Below are 19603 nucleotides of genomic sequence, written 5' to 3'. Positions count from 1 at the left end.
CGATCCTCCCAACTCAGCCTCCTCATTCCCTCCTTGATCCCTCGTCAAGGAGGAAGTTACAGAGTCAAGGAATCCATGCAGCATCATGTGGAAGGTAAATCAACCCTAATAACATTTCAACTCATAAAGGGCCATGTTTTCATGGTTTATGCACATTCCTCTGAGAGAGGAACTACTCTCTGGTTCCTTAACATACTGTATCTACATCTTTCATACTGCTTTGCTGCTATTTACCCATTCAGCCTTGTGACTATAAAATACTTGAAGTAAGGTCATTTGGGTAGAAAGGGGAAGACAATACTGAAAGCTAGACAATGTATAGGTGTGCTGATTACAAAATGAAAAACTCGAAACTGCAGGAAAAAAAAATCATTGTTTTTTCTAAATATTGGCTGAGACCAAATGCCTAAGTTTTACTCTGTCTTCAATGATAGGATTTGAGCAAAGTATCTCCATCGACAATTTTAATACTTACGCATTTATTAGTATAATTCTGACCCTTGCCTTCCTAACAAGTATGTTACGGGATTAGCTAATTGATCGTTGTGAAGTATTTGAGTTCCTTCAAGAAAAATACTACATAAAAATAAAGAACCAATATACTGCGTAAATGCCTTATCTCTGTTTTGCGACTAACTTCCCACTTATAAAGCTGATCTCTAAATACACAAAACAAGCTGTAGTTAGTAACTTCAAACACCATAAAATAAATGATTGATTTTTTTTAATTTAAATCGTACTGTTGGGACTAATTTTGCCAATTTGAAGGTTATTCCTAAATAACCAAATCCTCATTCACACTGCTAACTGGCTCTTTAGTACATTTGCAAATAGAACATATTACATTCCTATCATCTAACAACTTTCTCATTAGCTACAGTAAATACTCTGCACTTTGGTCACCCATCAGTTCCCCATAGAGTTATGGGTTATAAGTTTAATCGTTTCATTTGCATATCCAGCTGAGGTAAATTAGAAAAAGTCGCCACACTCATTACACTTTATTGCATTACAAACACAGATGTCTGTTTTTCTAGACCCGCTTAACCTTGACCTAAAGAAAGAGATTAGAGTCACACAGTGAGAAAATAGACACTGTTTGTTCACTTGACTTCTCATATCTGAACTGCTTTGAATTTCATAGAAAATAAGAGAATTTTAGTTTTTTAATTAAGAGGGTAACCTTGAAAAAAATCACAAACATCAGATATTGCTTTCCTTCGTTAAGAATTGTCTGCCAAAAGATTTTTAGATATTATTTTACCGGACAAATAAACATAAGCAAAAGATCTCAGTAGAGAGTAACTTCACTACGTTGAAAAAAATTCCTTCACTAGGGAATGTTACACTCAGCCATCACCAAGCTTAGCGTTAAAGCTGGTGAATTCATCTCAAAAAATTATAGGCAAAAAGGCTAAGGAATTGGTAGCCAAGGGTTCTCCAGACTTTTCACTTACTAGGTTGTATCATCTGTCTCCATCACTATAATGTGAAAACTATGAATGAAAAGCTCTCTTATTGCCCCTAGAAGCTTCCTTACACACACCTATGCAAGCAAATGGCACAAGAGGAAAGACCTTTTGTTTATGCTTATGTGGCAAATCTTTAACTAGAGACCGTCATCCCAATTGTCCTGTCCTCAGACAATGGGGAAAATCTATTTGCATACGCAAATATGGGGGAATTGTTATTGTTTTTACATTGACAGATGAAATCGTATGTATTAACCATGTATAACATGATGTTTTGAAGCATATATATATCTTGAAATGACTAAATCTAGCTAGTTATATGGATTATCTCACATAGTTATCATATTTGTGGTGAGAACATCTAACATCCACTCTCTTAGCATTTTCCAAGAATACAATATATTGTTAACTACAGTCACCATGTTGTACAATAGATCTCTTAAACTCATACCTCCTATCTAACTAAAATTTTGTATCTTTTGAACAACATCTTCGCAACCCCCACTCCCAACCACCCAAGCTCCTGGTAACCACATTTTATTCTCTACTCACATGAAACCAACTTTTTTAGATTCCTCCCATGAGTGAGATCATGCAGTATTTGTCTTTCCGTGCCTGGATTATTTCACTTTATGTAATTTCCTCCAAGTTTACCCATTTTGTTGCAAATGACAGGATTTTCTCCTTTTTTATGACTGAATAGTATTCTATTGTGTATATTGTGTGTGATACATATATCACATTTTCCTTATCTATTCATCCATGGAGGGACACTTAAGTTGATTTCATAATTTGGCTATTGTGAATAACATTGTAGTCTACGGCCATGCCACCCTGAACAAGCCTGATCTTGAATAATATGTATATGAATAATATTACAACAAACATGGAAGTGCAGATATCTTTTTGATACATTGATTTTATTGGTGGGATTGCTGCATGAGATGGTAGTTCTATTTTTAATTTTTTTTAGGAACCTCCATACTGTTTCCTATTATATAATGACTATACTAATTTACAGTCCTACCACCAGTGTGCAAGGGTTCCCTTTCCTCCACAGCCTCACCAACACATGTTATCTTTTGTCTTTTTGAGTAGCCATTCCATCTGATGTGAGATAAGGTCTCATTGTAGTTTTAATTCCTGGTGATTAGTGGTATTGAGCATTTTTCCATATACCTGTTGGACATTTGTATGTCTTTCTTTTGAGAAATGTCTATTCAGGTTCTTTGTCCATTTTTAAATCGTTATATTTGTTTTCTCACTACTGGATTATTTGAGTTCCTTATATACTTTGGATAGTAACCACTTATTAGATATATAGTTTGCAGATATTTTCTCCCATTCGGTAGATGTCTATTTACTCTCTTGATTGTTTCCTTTGCTGTGCAGAAGTTTTGTAGTTTGATATAATGCCACTTATCTTTTTGCTTCTGTTGCCTGTGCTTTTGGAATAATATTTTAAAAGTCCAGACTTTTCTTCTAGTAGTTTTATAGTCTTACATTTAAGTCTTTAATCCATTTTGAGTTTATTTTTGTATACAGTGTGAGATAGGGTCTAATTTCATTCTTCTGCATGAGACTATTCCGTTTTCCCAACACTGTTTACTGAAGAGACTATCCTTTCCCCCATTGCATTTTCTTGGCACCTTTGTCAAAAGATCAACTAGTTGTAAACGTGTGAGTTTATTTCTGGGTTCTCTGTTCTGTTCCATATGTCTACTTTTATACCAGTACCATGCTGCTTTGGCTACTATAGCTTTGTAGTATATTTTGAAATCTGGTGTTGTGATGCCTCCAGCTTGCTCAAGATTGCTTTGGCCATTTGGGGGCTTTTGTGGTTCCATATAAATTTTAGGATTATTCTTTCTGTTTTGGTGAAGAATGTCATTGGTATTTTGATGAGAATCCTGTTGAATCTGTAGATTGCTTTCAGTAGTAATGGACATTTTAACAATATAGAGTCTTCCAATTTGTGGACATGGGATCTCTTTCCATTTACAAGTGTCTTCATTGATTTCTTTCATCATTGTTTTATAGTTTACAATGAACATCATTGTAGAGATTGTTCATCTCCTTAGTTAAATTTATTTTTAAGTGTTTAATTTTTTATGTAGCTGTTGTAAGTGGGATTCTTTCCTTGATTGCTTTTTCAAATAGTTCACTGTTGTGTATAGAAATACTACTGATTTTTGTATGTTCGTTTTGTATCCTGCAACATTTCTGAATTAATTATCAGTTCTGGCATTTTTTTAGTGAAGCCTTTAGGGTTTTGTACTTACAAGATTATGTAATCTGCAGACAGGGACAATTAACTTCTTTCCTTCCAATGTGAATGCTTTTTTATTTCTTCTCTTGCCTGGTTGCTCTGGCTAGGACTTTCAGTACCATACTGAATAAAAGTGGTGGGAAGGGACATTCTTGTATTGTTTCAGATCTTAGAGGAAAAGTTGTCAACTTTTTCCCCATTGATATGATGTTATTTGTAGATTGTCATATATGGCCTTTATTTTGTTGAGATACATGCCTGTAAATTGTTAATAGCTATAATCAAAAATTCAGTGCAAAATTAAACTTGAAGTGTCTTTAAAACAAACAAGAAAATCAGCAAAAGAAATACATATATGATATATGTATACATCATACTTATATACACATATAAGGTTGAAAGAAACCCTTTTAAGGAGGCTCTTACACTCAGTCAAAACATACAAACAAATGAACCATTTTTAAGTGCAACTATGAAGGGCACGAAAAACACTTGGTTTCACACTTAAGTTAAAATTGCATAAGAAGGCATAAGAGGTATGTTCATGAGGTACAGATATGCCAAGAGAGATGTTCCTTCAAGATAAACATGGATAAGGAAAACTTCAGGAGGAAAAAGCAGAAAGAGGAGATAACAAGTAAAGTAAGCTAGAAAATATTGAGATCCAAACATTAACTTAGGTAACACATGAAAAGTTTATGCCCCAGAAAGAGACTTATACAGACGACCAAGAGAAGACCTCAGTAGAACATACAAAATTGTGTTTTATCTTTATAGCTTAGGCATCTTTACTTGGAAGTTAATGAAGTTTAAGCTTCCAGGCCCCTTCCAAAGCCCTGCAGGGGTCCTAGCAATCTGTCTTTGTAAAATTTTCAAAGCTAAGATATTTTTAACCATAATTAGTTAAGACACTGTCTCTTTCCATTCTGACTCCTCTGACATACTTCTCTTTGTGTCAGGTGGCATTATAGTGACTGCAGGCATTTTTGATGTTTGATAAAGGGAATGTTGAGTTGGGAATACATTGATTTGGGGTTTATGGGGCATAATGATGTGTTTTGCCATCCCTTCCATGTATAGTTAAAATATTTCTCGCCTTCCCGGAGGAATGCCTGGGAATACTCTGCTTCCCACTTTGCCCACTCAGCTACAGGACATGAAGGAGCAGGGTCAGGAGTTATCTCATGATCTGACAAAGTCTGAAAGGTATCAAGCCAGAAGCTAGTCTGTAAAAAAATTCTTCCAATCATCAGATGTATGAAATTGCAAGCAGAGGGTTCAGTGCTCATCAATTTGTAGTCAAAATAGAAGCTCTCTCCTGTCAGAAACAGTAGTAGAGTGTGTACAATTTGAAACACACTGTACATTTCTTTTTTCTTTTTTTAATAGGAGAGCTAAAACACATTATTTTAACCACAATTTAGAAAAATCACTCGTAAAGTTTTGATAAAATAAAAAAGAAACTACATATTTCTGATTTGGGTGTATATAAAGACTATCTTCTTTTGGTCTCTTTAAATTTATGAAAGAACTGAAAGTTCAGACCAAAAAATGATGGAATATGTAACAAAGGAGATAAAAACAAGAGTTTAAATCAATAGATATTACCCTGACATCAAGAAAAGAATTGTATCAAAAATGTTTTAAATCATGCCAAAAGCAATAATTCATTAAAAGAAGAGATAAATGTTGATTAGTAATAATGAATACACTTTTAGATTATATAATCATTACATTAACAAAGAGGAGGAATTCAAATGAACACACTGGGAAAAGATTACATTTCTTCCAGATTTGACAGGAAGTTCTGACATCAATGAAGACAATATAAAACTTACAAGACATTGACAACAAGGTGTATTGTCCATTCAAAGACTAAGGCTAATCACTGCCTGAGAAAACTTGAAAATACCTTGAAATCTCAAAGCCCATATAAAAAAGAAATTTGAAAACAATTTTCCCAAATTTGAATCTTAAACAATCTGAAAATTTTATATGACTTTCCCAATAATTAGGACACTAAAATAAACTTTCCTAAACATCAATCAGAAATTTAAAACGTTGATCAAACACGCTAGGAAAAAAAAAACTGAATTATCTTTCTGTTCTCTCAATAGAAAGTGATACTAAAAAAAATTGTCAAGACTATACAAACAAAACCTACAAGGAAAAAAGTATCATAGAAGTGTGTCAGGCAGTTAATCAATACAAATGATATATTATTTTCCTGGATCATATAATTTTTGTTGTATTTCTCTACTTTTTGCTGTTGTTCTTTTCTTGAGTTGGGGTCTCACTCTGTCACCCAAGCTAGAGTGCAATGGCACAATCACAATTTACCAAAGCCTCGATCTCCTTGTGCTCAGGCAATCCTTCAGCCTCAGCCTCCCAAGTAGCTGGGACTACAGGCACACACCGCCACGCCAACTAATTTTTTTATTTTTTTGTAGAGACAAGTTCTTGCTGTGTTACCTAAGCTGGTCTCCAACTCCTGGGCCCAAGCAATCCTGCCACTCTGCCTTCCAAAGTGCTGGGATTACAGGTGTGAGTCACAACCTCTGACCTTTTGTCTGCCTTTTAAGCTTTGTAATTGTGTTTCCTTTTTGCAATCTAAAAATGTGCTTCCTTACTTAATTTTGTATTCCTTATTTGTGTTCTGTTGAAGAGGGTTCTAAAACTTGTATTAGCCTTAGCTCCACAAATTCTGGGTCTTCCCCTGCCTCAGAGTCCTACTCTATTTCACATTTGCACAAGAGGCTGCAATAAAACGTTCACAGTGAAGCAAGGTTTGCATGCTGTGTTCAGAATCTTGATAGGGCAAAATATTAAACATCAAAATGAAATTTCTTCATAAAAATGAAAACTGGCCTTGTATCTTAATGGAGGCATCTCTTCCATAAAGAACCAACTGCAACTCTTGCCTTTGCCCAGAAACGGAGAATCATGGGTGACCTCTCAACCATTAAAACATTAATTTTCAGCTAATATCACAGAAAACCATGTCTAAAGGACTGTGCTCAGGCCATCTTGTTTAAGTTATGATATTCTGTCTTAAACACATCATTTTTCTTTCTCAAAAAATTGCTAGTGCAAAAAAAAAAAGAAGAAGAACATAGAAGAGTTAAGCAATCCAGTTTCATTACCCTAGTTTTGGATTTTTCTTTAGGTTAGTGAAAATATGAAGCTTTCACCAGTATAGTCTTCAGTGTTTCCAAAAGCATTATTAGATCCATCACTGTTTTTCAGGCCTGTAAAATTTCCTTGGTGCTCACTCACTGTGAGATGCCTCCTTCCTTTTGTCTTCCAGAACTTCCTCTCTGATTTTCTATATGATAAGACTTAAAGGATACCAACATACACTAATGGCAAATTCCTTCTGAATTCTTCTGTTAACATAAACTCTTTGGGAGATTTAAAAGAAAGAATCAGAATATAAACTTTACTTTGAGCCAGCTGGTTATCATTTGGCCTGCCATGAAGCTTTTTCATCCCCAGCAATAAGCTAGTCTTTATCTTCAGAGCAGCAAAAGACTCTCAAATGTAAAACAATGAACACTTATGAGTCCCCTGTTGATCTATTTCTGCAAGAGATTTGGTTAGTTTTTCCAGCAAAGAATCTTCAAACAACACTACTGAAAAAGGACACGAAGAGGTCATCTTCTGTACCAGACTGCCAAAAAGGACTGCACTTAAAATAATGAAAACAGATAGTCATTGCTCCAGTTCTTAAAATTTTTATGGGACAGACGTTTCTCTCAAAGACAACTCTGCACTGGTTTTAGGAGCATTGCTGCTGAATGAAGATCTATAATGCTGGCAAACTGATCAATACTCCCTCAACTGCAAGAACACTGTAAAGATATCTACATCAGAAGAAACAACTGGCTCAAAGAATTAAGGCAATGTGTAGAACTCCCAAAAGGATGGTTTCGCCCCCATGAAATAGTTAATCAAATTAAGCATTAAAAAAATAGTAGCTTATATGAGAAAGAACTGTTCAACCAACCCTTGACTAATATCTTAATTAATTAGCCATCCAATGGAACTCTGACCGATACAGATCAAGTTTTTCTGAACTAAAAGGAAATCCCCTAAACAAAGACTCCTTATGATTTGCCAGATATGTTGTAAGGGTAATTTAAATTTTTTGATTAATTAGGTGCAGAATAATATATACCACACAGAGTATGACTGAATGATTGCCCCCAAATCTTCACCCTTCCTTGCACTTATACCATTATCATAACCTCACAGTGGTCTTGGGCCAACAGCACATGACAAGAAGTAGCAGTGAAGTGGTCTCTCCCAAATGTTCTAAAATTCCTACATGGCTTCTCTCTGTGTTTCTATCCTCTGGTGCTCAGGTTCTGTTGTTGGGCCCTTGTTTTCACTCTGAATTCCTCTATTCTTCAATCACAGATGCCAGTAAGATGAACACAAGGTTAATTTAATGTCTCATTTTCTCTAATGTACAATCCCACCTAGACAGCTACAACACAGCGTAACAAATACCAAAAGAATTAGTGTTGCATCGTTGTGCTCCCAATAAAATTAAGTATTAAGCTACCCCCCGCAAAGACCTACTGATTCCTCTTCAAAGCCAATTGAATAAATTAGTGGAACTGTTGACTTTTAAAGCTGTAACACATTTTCAAGATAGTCATTTAACAGATAAGACTGTGGGGGTAAGTGATTTGCCCAAAGTCACCAATGCTACTCAGTAGAAAGCCCAGGAAAAGAATATACTCAAGGCTGAGAGAAATTCTCAGATTCATAGATTCAAATCAAATGTTAGTAATGGAGCAGACACCAACACCTTTAAAGAGAAAATTTGTGTTAACCCAAAGAGTGTTTGAGGAAGAAGGGTAGATAGGAGAAAGGATATGAGAAGACTTTGATAAAGAAATGGAAAAGGCCGAGCTTGGTGGCTCAGCCTGTAATCCCGCGCCTTGGGAGGCTGAGGTGAGTGGATTGCCTAAGCCCGCCGGTTCGAGACCCGCCTGGGCAACTTGGTGAGACCACATCTCTACAATAAATCAAAAAATTATCTGGGTGTAGCAGTGCCCACCTGTAGTTCCAGCTACTTGGAAGGCTGAGGTGGAAGGATCCCCGGAGCCCAGCAGGTCGAGGCTGCGGTGGCCGGGAGCGGCCACTGCACTCCAGTCTGGGCGACAGAGTGAGACTCCAACTCAAAAAAAAAAGAAACAGAAAAGAAAAACAAAGAGAAAAAAAATTCAGTCACATGGCAAATTCATTTCAAAAGATGTCAACAGTGATAACCAAGTTGATGTTCATCTCAACAGAAGATTTTAAAACAGTACTTTTTTCTTTCACAACTTGAATATAATTGCTAAGTCATAATATACTTAGTTCACAGCTATCATTCTGTGTTACTCAGGGTTTCCAGAGAAATAGATCCAAAAGGAAAGAGAGAAAGATCTGTAGGGTAGGCCAACAGGCTGGAGACCAAAGGAGCTGATATTTCGGCTTTAGCCTGAAGGCAGTCTGAAAGCAGAATTCCCTCTTCTCAGGGGAGGTCAGTCCTTTTCTCTATTCCTTCACCTGAGTGGATGGGACCCACCCACATTACAGAGGGTAATCTGCTTTACTCAGAGTCTACTGATCTAAATGCTAATCTCATCTTTAATATACCTACACAGAGACATCTAGAATAATACTTGACCAAATATCTGGGTGCCATGACTAGCTAAGTTGATGTAAAATTAAGTATCACATATCTGTCCATCCATCTGTTCATCCAACAGATTTTTATTTGATGCTACAAGGTGCAAAACACTGTGCCAAATGCCACTGACACAAAAATGTCAGTTGTAGACTGGTACAAGTGCAGTGGCATTTACAAATAATCAATCACAACAACCAGTTACAGATTTATTTGTTTCTTCTCTACTCCCACTGATTTACTTGACTAGTCTTAAAAAAAAAAAAGTTAGCTTTTTTTTTTTTACAACACAGGATAGGTGCTACAATAGTTTGGCATACTTTTCTGACCAACAATTTCTTAAGCCTCTGTTATTGTCCTTACATAGCTTTCCACAAGATTCATTAGTTAACATGCTTGAGGAGCACATTAACGAACACTGTTCTTAAAATATGAATAAGAAAAATACCTTAGTGTACATTTCAAATCACAAACAATTCTAATTTGAATAAAAGTACATAAAATAGAAATGCCTTCTTGCTATTATTGTGCAAACCAAGGTCTAATTTTTAAAGTAGTTTATTTGTAATTCTTTTGAAAATAGTGCCTTGAGTAATTGATTTTTTTAATGAGCAACAGCACTTTGGAAAGCACCACATGGTATGGGCAAGAGGAGATGAGATATTTTAAAAAGAGAGACTATGACTTAAATGGTCACCTAAACCATAGGATATTCTCTTTATCATTCAATTTTTCTCCTCAGGTTAGGAGGTTATTATCCCATATCCTAGGGTGCATGCGTACCAGTGACATCAATGGAACAGAGCAAGGAAATGCAAATTAAAAATTAAACATATTCTGACAACATTAGAATCCTAAAGGCATTACAGTATTTTTAATTTAAAAAATGAAAGGTAGAAGTGTTTACACTTTCTTAAATTTTTGAAATACAGTGATGGGGAAAGCAATGAATATATAAACCAATGCCAGCAAAAACAAAAGACATTTGTTTTGTGTTTCCCCTACCTATATTCCATACACAGCATTATAACAAATTCGTTTTTCTATATTTGAGTGGATACTCTCCTTCAGCAAGTGTTTTTTAATGGAAAATATGGGCAATGATTTACTGCTCCGTTTGAAATAGAATGGTATATCTAAGGGATTTTCACAAATATTTAACTAGTAAAGAGAAAAAGCAATACTTTTACCAATCTTCAATACTTTCTTCAGTCTTCTGAAATATAATTTCAGAAATCTTGGATTCACTATAAAAAAAAAAAAAATTAGTCCAGGCTCGGTGGCTCAGCCTGTAATCCCAGCACTTTGGGAAGTTGAGGTGGGTGGATTGCCTGAGCCTGCAGGTTCGAGACCAGCCCAACAACTTGGCAAAATCTCATCTCTACAATAAAATAAAAAAATTAGCCAGGCGTGGTAGCGCGTGCCTATAGTTCTGGTTACTTGGAAGGCTGAGGCAGATGGATCACTGGAGCCCAGCAGGTCGACACTGGGGTGGCTGTGAGTGTGCTACCACACTCCAGCCTGGGAGACAGAATGAGACTTCAAATTTAAAAAAAAAATTTATACCTAAATAATTGGTCTTGTGGTTTATGAAAGTCTTGTAGATTCCTGGATTTACCTCTCACTAGCTGTATAACCTTGGACACAGACTTTAATCTCTCCCTGCCTAAATTTTCTCATCTGCAAAATGGAGACGTTATGAAGTTGTTATAAATAACAAATGAGTTAAAATTTGAAAAAAATTTAGAACAGTGCCTAGCACATAATAAGCACTATGAAAGTGTTAGCTATTGCAATTTTCATCTTACAGATTAAGACCAGAACTAATTACCCCCAATGGTAATTTGCATCAGAAAGGACCATTTACTGACTGCCTTTTCTTCCTTTTTTCACCCCAATGGCCTACCCTGCCTCATAGTCCAATTCTTGAGGAACCCAAACTAACACAAACCAATTAATATGACATCTTAGGAAACTCTGCAATAAAGGAACTGGTTTTAGATTACATTAGGGATGCTAGCATAATTGAAACTCACTAGAAAGGGTGTCAGACAGTCAGATAAATATCATTTTGGACCTTAACCTTTATGATTTGAGTGTGTACTGACTTTTAAAATCAGTAAGGAAAGGATAACTAGTCAATGAATTGAAACAACAAGCAAATCATTTGGGTGGGGGGAATAAAATTAGAGCTCTTACCTCACACTTTGTACCTCTACAAAAGCCAAAAACAAAGCCGGGCTCGGTGGCTCAGCCTGTAATCCCGCGCCTTTGGGAGGCTGAGGTGAGTGGATTGCCTGAGCCTGCGGGTTCGAGACCCACCTGGGCAGGTGAGACCTCATCTCTACAATAAAATCAAAAAATTAGCCGGGCGTGGTAGCGAGCACCTGTAATTCCGGCTACTCAGAAGGCTGAGGCGAAAGGATCACCAGAGCCCAGCAGGTCGAGGCTGCGGTGGCCGGGAGCGGCCACTGCACTCCAGTCTGGGCGAAAGAGTGAGACTCCAACTCAAAAAAAAAAAAAAAAAGCCAAAAACATCATCTTGACATAGAAAAAAACCTTCTAAAGACAGAAACTTCATTCTTGTATCCCGAGGACAGCTCCCCAGCTTCCCACTGCAACTGAAATAAGAGGCTAGAATGAATGGAAATTGTGAAAGTAGGAGTTGTAAGATTACTCTCACTTCTGACATCAATTGCAAGTTTAGGAATCCCCAAGACCACCCTCAGGTTCAATAATTTGCTACAAGGATTCAAAAAACCCATCAGAAATCACATTGTTAGATTAGTGTGGCCCAAGACCCCCAGGTAAGCAAAGGCACGCTTATCAGGTAGGGCATTCCAAGGATTTAGAGATCACCTCCCAAGAACTGAGGGTAAGGCCAGACTCCTCTTTGGATAGGGTTAGTTATTTCCAATACATTTAGAACAAAAACTCTTTATCACAGCCTGCAAGACCAGATTTGTCATCTCTTCCACTGTCCCCATCACTTGCTGTGCTCCAGTCACATTAGCCTTCTTTCAGGTCCTTGGGCACACCAAGCTTCCACTTGGGAGCACTGCTGTTCCTTCCGCCTTCATGCCCTTCCCGAGATCTTGACATGGTTGCTGCTGCTCATAAAATTAAATGCTACCTTTTTGAAGAGGCCTCCCCTAAACACCCTAGCCCAAGTAGCTGCAACCTACCTACACATATACACACACACAGACACACACACACACACACACACACACACAACCACATTACCTTATCTTTTTTTTTTTCCTACATTTCAGACTGTCTTTGTTTGAGCATAAACTAGGTGGTGTTCTGGAAGCTAGAAAGTCTAAGATCAAGGTGTCAGTAGATTTGATGTCTAGTGAGAGCCCTTTCCTCATAAGATGGTGCCTTCTGTATGTCTTCACACACAGCAGATCTCTGGGACCTCTTTTATATGGGCACTACCCCCATTCATAAGGGCTCGGCCTTTGTGACCTAATCACTTTCCAAAGACCCCACTGCTTAGTACTATTGGTAAACTAAGTTAGGCTAAAGTTAGCTCCTTACATATTTTAAAGTCAGTCTAAAGTTTTCTCCGAACATAGCACATTGGAACCTAAGTGGATGTGTAAACAGACTATAACCTACTCTTGTGCCAATCACCAAGTTCTAGTCAATCAAAGACAACCCATTATTCAAACTATATTCAAGTAAGGCAAACACTGGCAGTGTAGCCAATCCCACTGTTTCTGTACCTTGCTTCCATTTCCTATACATATCTTTCTTTTTCTGTCCATAAATCTCCTTTGACCACATGGCAACACTGGAGTCTCTCTGAACCTATTTTGGTGTGGGGGCTGCCTGGTTCTTTGCTCAATTAAATTCTGTTCAATTTAATTTGCCTAAGGCCTTTCTTTTAACACTATCATATCCGGGATTAGGTATCAACGTTTGAATTTTGGGTGGACGCAAACATTCAGATCATAGGAAGGACCTACATCATATTCATTGTGTGTCTGTTTATTGCTTTTCTGTTGTTTAAAATGTGTTAAGCTACATCGTGTTCACCAAACTTTTCCCAGTATACAATTGATACCTGATACCCAGTGTATGTTCATAAACATCTATGAATTGATTATGTGCCTGATATTAAACACACGGAATTATCATTTCCCTATACTAGTCTGGGTAAGTATATACCTGCAGCATTAAGAACAAGTCTCTTTTCCTTAGAGAGTAAGAAACTAGACATCATATGCCATTTATAATTTACAAGGGAAAATGCTAACAGGAATATGTTAAATATGATCAAATTAACGAACCTGATTTTCCCATGTGGATTGTCATATTAGTTTCATTATTTTGTGGTCACGTATTATGCTGGTGACTTAACTCTATTAGGTTATCAGTGGCAGAAAAGAACATACAAGACATAAGACTTGAGCCAAGAGGACAAAGACAAGTCTCTTAGACTTTCTGAAGAAAAGGTAGAGTTCCTACTTTGAGAGACCAGAATATGCCACTCCAAAATGTGACTGCAGGACACCAGAATGCTTCACTCTAAATGCCTCTTTGAAATAAGGATGGGGGGGCGGGAAAAGCCACAGGAGAAGCTATGAAAACAGAGTAGAAGTTACCCTTTTGTAAGGTGAATGTATTGATATATTTATAAAGGAAATCTTAATTTGGAAGGGTGTCTCCTTCTCAGTGCCAGGAAGAAAAGGATGACTCTAAATCACTAGAGACTCTTATCAAAGGAGAAGGCACAAACTTAAATCTACATAACAGATCTTACCCTGTTTACTGTGATTTTCCTGGTCACCTCCCCATAACGGGCCTGTTCCATGCCCTTTCTTTGTTTCAGCAGTGATATTTAGGCCTGAATTCAGAACCACGCTTGGAGACTTCCTCATTTCTCTGAGTATCTGTCATGTACACAAGGCATACATGATATTAAACTCCTACTTGTTTTTCTCTTATTCATCTGTCTTTTGTTACAGGGTTTAGTACTACCGGAGCTCAGAAAACAGTACCCCCAAGAATGGCTCTTTGGCATGCTGAGTGTTTTGAACTAAAGGAGATTGGAAGGCCCCAGTCTCTTTCTGACCCTCTCCTAACCTTCTGTCTCCCATTCCTCTTCCCCCTCCAAAGTGAGTCTTAGAAACCAGAATTTCTCTTCCCCAATGCAGGTTATAGAAACTAGAACCGCCGGGCTCGGTGGCTCAGCCTGCAATCCCGCACCTTTGGGAGGCTGAGGTGAGTGGATTGCCTGAGCCCGTGGGTTCGAGACCTGCCTGGGCAACTTGGCGAGACCTCATCTCTACAATAAATCAAAAATGAGCCGGGCATGGTAGCACGCGCCTGTAATTCCGGCTACTCGGAAGGCTGAGGCGGAAGGATCGCCAGAGCCCAGTGGGTCGAGGCTGCGGTGGCCAGGAATGGCCTCTGCACTCCAGTCTGGGTGACAGAGTGAAACTCCAACTCAAAAAAGAAAGAAAGAAAGAAAGAAACTAGAACTGTTGCTCCCAAAACAACCCATTAAACCTAGGAAGGCCACTCACTCCCTGTTCCCTTCTCCCTTGAAGATCCTCACTCCAGAGGGGTCCTGCCCTACATCCAAGAGGAATAATGCTACACAGAGAGGCCAAGAAAAATATGAGCAGACAGGCCTTACTGGGTTCTCTTCTCAACCTATTACAATTAGATGATACACTTTGTCTAAACACATTTCTACATGGCTGTCTATTCTTCATTGAACCTAAGCATAAAAACACAGTTTTGGCCAGGCACAATGGCTCTCACCAGTAATTCCAGCACTTTGGGAGCCCAAGGCAGGAGGGTTGCTTGAGCCTTGGAGTTCGAGACTAGTCTGGACAACATAGTGAAATCCCACCTCTACAAAAAAATCAAAAAATTAGCCAGGCGAGGTGGCACACACCTGTAGTCCCAGCTACTGGGAAGGCTGAGGCAGAAGGATTGCCTGAGCCCAGGAGGTTGAGGCTGTAGTGAGCCATAATTGTGCCCCTGTGCTCTAGCCTAAGCAACAGAGTGAGACCCTCTGACTCAAAAAACAAACAAAGGCTTTTCTCAGGAAGAAGCTGCTAGGAGAGACTGCCAGCTCCAGGCTCTGCCTCACCATTGCAGTTCCTGGCCAGACACCGACAGCAAGGACTGTGGAGGGAGCACAGAGAGGGAGCCCAGAGTCAAAGCCCCAATGGAGAAAACAAAATAGGCACCCTGCCACCATCTTGAAAATAGGGTGGGAAAGTGCTCTGGTTTGCTCACCAAGGAGCACCAGACTGGACCTGATCTCTGTGACCAGCAGATTAACTACTCGGGGGTTGACCCAGAGGGAAGACCCTGAAAACACAAACTCCGGGGGGACAGGACAAGTGCTGAGTCTCAGGCGCCCCACCCCCTACCCTGATTCAGCCATGGGACAAAGGGTGTGACCAGAAAAAGACAAAGAAGACCTCCAAAGAGATCAGTGGTGAGTCCAGGGCTGACCCAACCCCCTCCTCCCCAGCAATCCTCTGAACATCAGACCCACACAGCTAGGGCACAACTGAGAGGGACAAACCCAAGTGGAGCCTGGACATCAGCCGCAATAGGAGGACTCTACTCCAGGATAAGCCTATCTGGAGAAGCTCCCACCAGTACCAGGAAGAGACAATCCTGTACCTCTCCACTGGAGGGGATCCCCCTGACCACACTAGAGTGGGAGGGGAGGACTGAAACCCCACCCACTCCTATTGCTCCCTGCTCCTTCCCTGGACTGGACACTAGGGAGATTGTGAATGAGGCTGAAGCTCTGCAGGAGACAGTGGAGGGACAGCTGAGAGGAACATCTACAGAATCTGCCACAAGACGGCAGGTTTTTTGTTTGTTTGTTTTTAATTTTTTTATACTTTTCCTTTGTGCATGAATGTGTATGTGAGGATTCAATCTGTATCCCCCCCCACACCCCTTTTTTTCTTCTTTTTTTCCTCTCTTCTTTTGTTTTTTGTTTTCTGTTTGTGTGTACAAGGATTGAGTGTTCATCATTCAGTTTTTTGTGTTTTTCTTTTTCTTTTTTTTAAGTTTAATGTGTGTTCAATTTTAATTCCTTTCTTTTCTTTTCTTTTCTTTTTCTCTTTTTCTTCTCCTTCCATTTTGGGGTGTGTGTGTGTGTGTGTGTGTGTGTGTGTGTGTGTGTGTGTGTGTATGTATTTGATTGTTTTTGCTTTGGTTTCTGCTCTTGTTATTCTGTGCTTTTTGATGTTGTTTTTTGTTTGTTTGTTTATCTTATTTTATTCTACTTTTATCTATTCTCCTCATTGCTATTACTGCATCTTGGACTCACTGGGTACACATACGTACCCACTGCATCATCATATAGAGCAGTGGTAGGGAGTGGTCTCAGAGAACCCATACCACAATCAGTGAACATTGTGATTTGCAAGTAGTTTCTGAATCCCAGCTCCCCATCCTCTACCTTATTTGACTCTCAAAACTACAAGAGACAGCAAAGCTTCCCATCCACAGCTGTGTTTCAAAATAAAACAAATTCAGAGCCCTGAGCAGGGAAGAACAGAGGGCTGAACAAACATCAGAAATGAAAGCATCTCCCACTGCCACTGAATAACAGAACTAAAGAAAAAAGAAAGACATCTGTCACAAATGAGGAAAAATCAATGGAACAACAAATGTAATTCCCAGTGTTACACAGAGAAAATACCTGAAAAATCAGACCTCAGAGCCCAAACAATGGAAGTCACCGATGACTGGCCCCAGAACACAACAGGAATTAGAGAATGGATGGAAAGAGTGAATAAGACTCCAGAAAGACAAGATACAACACTGAAAGAACTCATAACAGAGATTTTGGCCATAAAAATTTAATCCAGAAAATAAATAACAAGATGACAAGCATGGAAAGCAGAATTAATCAAGCAGAAGAAAGAATCTCTTCTTAAGAAGGCCAAAACATGGAATTAACTTGATCTGTCAAAAACATAGAAGGAAAACTCAAAAAGAAAGAACAAAGCGGTTCTCTCTCCCTCTCCCAACATGGTGGCCTCAGCAAAAAAGAAGAATAAGGGGAAGACTATCTCCCTAATAGACTTTCTGGCTGAGGATGGGGGGACTGGTGAAGGAAGCACCTATGTTCCCAAACCAGTCAACTAGGCTGATGAAACAGATGACCTGGAAGGAGATGTTTCAACCACTTGGCACAGCCACGATGACATGCGTATGGGGCACCTTCAATCCACCGTTCCATCCTTCCCACTGCTCCACGGGCTGCTCGGGAACCCAGTATCGACCGGAGGCGTCTTCCCAAATCGCCACCCTACCCTGCTTTTCTGGGGAACCTGCCCTATGATGTGACAGAAGACTCGATGAAGGAATTCTTGAGAGGTTTAAATATCAGTGCAGTTCGTTTACCACGTGAACCCAACAATCCAGGGCGGTTGAAAGGTTTTGATTATGCCGAGTGTGAGGATCTGGATTCCCTGCTCAGTGCTCTGAGTCTCAATGAAGAGTCTCTAGGTAACAGGAGAATTCGAGTGGACGTTGCTGATCGAGCTCAGGATAAAGACAGGGATGGCCGTTCTTTTGGCCGGGATAGAAATCGAGATTCTGACAGAAGAGATACAGACTGGAGGGCCCGCCCTGCCACAGACAGCTCTGATGACCACCCGCCTGGAAGAGGTGGTGATAGCTTTGGAGACAAATATCAAGAGCGTTATGATTCAGACCGGTATCGTGATGGGTACCGGGACGGGTATCGTGACGGCCCACGGCGGAATATGGATCGGTACGGGGGCCGGGATCACGATGAAGACCGTGGCAGCAGGGACTGTGATCGAGGCTCTGATTCCAGGATAGGCAGTGGCAGAAGCACATTTGGTAGCAGGTACCGAAGAGATGACCACTACGGAGGAGGCGGGGAACTCTATGAAGACCCATATGAAAGGCGGGACGATGGGTCATGGAGCTCCAGGGATGACTTACTCTCGAGATGATTCCAGGCGTGATGACAGAGGTCCCCCCCCCAAAGACCCAAACTGAATCTAAAGCCTCGGAGTACTCCTGAGGAAGATGATTCCTCTGCTAGCACCTCCCAGGCCAGCCGAGCAGCTTCTATCCTCGGAGGGGCAAAACCTGTTGACACAGCTGCGAGAGAGAGAAGTGGAGGAGCGGCTTACAGGAAGAGCAGGAGAAACTGCAGCGCCGGCTGGACGAGCCAAAGCTGGAACGGCGGCCTCGGAAGAGACACCCAAGCTGGCGAAGTGAAGAAATTCAGGGACCGAACGGTCGAGGACAGGAAGTGAGTCATCACAGACTGGGGCCTCAGCCACATCTGGCAGAAGGAAGTCAGATCAGGATGCAGGAAGGAGAGAGAGGGAGAAGTCTCTAGAAAATGAAACATTCAATAAGGAGGAAGGCTGTCACTCTCCGACTTCTAAACCTCCCAAACCTGATCAGCCCCTCCACCAAAGGAGAATGTTTGGGTGAAGCGAAGTTCTAACCCTCCCGCTCGATCTCAGAGCTCAGACACAGAGCGGCAGTCCCCTACAAGTGCTGGGGGGAAAGTAGCTCCAGGTCAGTCATCTGAGGAAGGACCAACTAGGAAAGCAGATGAAAATAAAGTAGATGGGATAAGTGTCCCAAAAGGCCAAACTGGGATCTCCAGCCGTGGTCCAGAAGATGGAGGAAACAAAGACCACTGGAAGGATTCAGATAGGAAAGATGGCAAAGAGGATCAAGACTCCAGATCTGCACCTGAGTCAAAGAAACCCAAGGAAATTCCAGCCTCTAAGTTCAGTTCTGCAAGCAAGCATGCTGCCCTCTCCGTTGATGGGGAAGATGAAAATGAGGGAGAGGATTACACCGAATAGACTTCAACATCCTGTGCTTTCTCCTGGTCTCTCTCCACCCTGGAACATTCAAGAGCAAATCAAACCTCTATCCAGACAAGGCAAAATAAAACTCACCATCTCCTGGAGACCTTTCTGAACTTTTTTTTTTAATTGAAAAATACTTTTGCATGCTGCTGCAGCCTTTAAAATATTGAAGTAACTGGAGAATCATCAATGTAGCCAGAGAGAAAGAGACTACAGCTTTTTGATGGAAAAGTTGTGGTGTGTTTTTATGACACCATGAAGTTGCCTGTCTGATTAGTGCCTAGGGGAGTCCATTCAGCAGAAGTGGTCATGA

At 39.9% G+C, this 19603-nt stretch overlaps 1 pseudogene across 1 annotated transcript; it reads left to right on the top strand.

Moving 5' to 3' along the window:
- Nucleotides 1-17452: 17452 nt before the first annotated feature.
- On the top strand, nt 17453-19391 carry LOC103249598 (annotated as a pseudogene). Its single transcript, XR_503628.1, has one exon. The product of XR_503628.1 is annotated as a eukaryotic translation initiation factor 4B pseudogene (transcript).
- The last annotated feature ends 212 nt before the right edge of the window (nt 19392-19603 follow it).

The sequence above is a fragment of the Carlito syrichta genome, unplaced genomic scaffold, assembly GCF_000164805.1.
Source record: "Carlito syrichta isolate Samal-C Ts95f unplaced genomic scaffold, Tarsius_syrichta-2.0.1 Scaffold121640, whole genome shotgun sequence".
Taxonomy (NCBI): Eukaryota; Metazoa; Chordata; class Mammalia; order Primates; family Tarsiidae; genus Carlito; species Carlito syrichta.
Note: the sequence above shows the minus strand (reverse complement) of the source record. Positions and strands in the feature narration are given on the sequence as shown.